Raw genomic sequence first — 2,343 nt, 5'->3', positions numbered from 1 at the left:
GATTCTAGTCTTATTTATATTTTCTATAATTTGATATATAAATTCATTATTACTGTGAACGATTCCCATTGGTCAATACGAGACACACACTCTTTTGGCGGGAGTTGTCAAGCTTACAAATAATAATAATAATTTTATTTTATTCTATAAATAGTGCAGAGCCAATTTCACCAAATATACCTTAAATGTATGTTATTTTTATTATAAATATAGATAAACGAATAAATAATAATATTATATTAGAACAATACTTTAACAATACGTTTTTTCTTAAAGTTTCATAAAAAACACCTGGTTGAAATAGAGAAAAAAGAAAATTTACAATAAATTGAACTGTTATTCGTTAATTTATTAATAAAAGCTTTAATTTATACTTTATAAACCATATTTATATCATAATTATTGCCACAGTTATGTAAACTCTTATGTTCTATTTTCGATAATGCTTCTATTATTTTACATATTGGACATAGAATTAAGAAAAGTCCAGAAACCGCATACACACATCAAACAGAAGGCGACTAAACTACTCATAAATGAGTAGTTTTTTTTTGACCCATTAGTTTCTTTGTAGACGTCGCTCAGGACGCAACTACTGATTTGAATTCAACTATGCCGTGTTGTGTCCTTTTAAAGTGTAGAAATACTGCAAGGATCTTAAAGAAACAGGATGCAATCACATTTCATATGTAATTAGCAAATGAATGTGTATGTAACAAATGCATTACTTAAAAACTTAATTATTTTTCCATCTGTCAGATTGTTAGTGTTGCCAGGGTAGTAACTTTTTTTACCCTACTTTGCTCATCTAATGAAAATTGGATCTCGGATTAAACAACTCTATCGTGGACATTTGACCGACATTATCTTTAAAACATAAAATGTTATTTAACATGATTTGAAAATATATGTTTTATGTAAACTGTTTTTTTTAAATATTTTATGTTTAAAGTTCATTAATTCAATTACTCTTATTAAATGACCTTTTACTTATCTACTCTGTTGTGTCAATCAATATTTCCGCGTATTTTTATCATTACATTCGTGTTATAATTATATTTTTTCCCATCGTGCAACATTACGCGACGGCATCACGAATGCGCGTGGCGAAAGTGAGGCATAGTGGGGGAATTATTGGACCCAGTCCGATGCATTCAAATATCATTCTACGCTCCTTCTGGACTATTCTTAATTCTATGATATTAGATTTTGTTTGTAACTTTGCAGGTAAAGTTTCTATTTTATCATAAAGTATTTAATGTTATGTCTTTGGATTATTATTGTGTAATATGTAATTATTATTCATGAAAAGTTTCCATATTTTTTCGTCGTCAATTATAATTGCCTTAAACATGCACAGCCTAAAAATAATAACTTAGTGAATGTGTTAAAAATTTGAAATGAATAAATAAATAATATAATAAAATAAACTCTGAATAGACGATAATGTCTTCATAGCTCACAAAATGTGCTAAATGTATAGCTAGGCTTGGAGAAATCTTTTACCTACCCTACAATAATAATTGTGAACATTTTAATGTACCATCAATTTACTTGAGTAGGAATTTATCGCATTTAGTGCTCTTTAAAATTAGTAAAATAACAATATTTATAATTTAAATGAATTCAGGTGAACTCTTGACTGCAAAATTTGATAATACGTCCGCGTAAAGGCTGTTCTGTGCTGGTTTCAGGCAAAGGGTCTAAAAATGCACATATGCTTAACCTAGTGTTTATAAGCAGTTCATTGATAATCTTCTTTTGCATGATTCTGTAATTCTTCTTCTTCTTCACGTGTTATGTCGGGTCCCCTCGACGTTGAAGACCACATGGGAGAACGGTTCCCTATCCTGAGTAGCGCAAAACAGCTCCTCCACAGTTCTAATCCTGGTCCATGCTTGGATGTTTCGAAGCCAGGAAAGCTGCTTTCTTTTGACCCCTCTACGTCCTTCGATCTTTCCCTTAATGACAAGCTGAAGTATGGCATATTTATCACCTCTCAACTCATGGCCAAAGTATGATATCTTACGGAGCTTAGCGGTGGTGAATAGTTCTCTATTCGTATTGGCTCTACGTAATACTTCATTGTTGGTTATCATATCGGTCCAAGATATTTTTAACATTCTACGGTGGATCACATAATATCATATGACAATAAATGGTTAAATTTTATATTATAACATTTAACCATTCGTGGTCTCAGCTTTAGGTTTATATTATCATCACAAAGAAAAACTTTCATTTTGTTAAATCCTGTTCGGGCCGCTTCTATTCTGTATTTTATCTCAGTGTCGGGGTCTAATAAAATTATAGCCTAAGTGCATTAAAACCCAAAACCCACTT

The sequence above is a fragment of the Micrasema longulum genome, unplaced genomic scaffold, assembly GCF_059751315.1.
Source record: "Micrasema longulum isolate JH-2025_06_02 unplaced genomic scaffold, ASM5975131v1 h1tg001557l, whole genome shotgun sequence".
NCBI classification, from domain to species: domain Eukaryota; kingdom Metazoa; phylum Arthropoda; class Insecta; order Trichoptera; family Brachycentridae; genus Micrasema; species Micrasema longulum.
Note: the sequence above shows the minus strand (reverse complement) of the source record.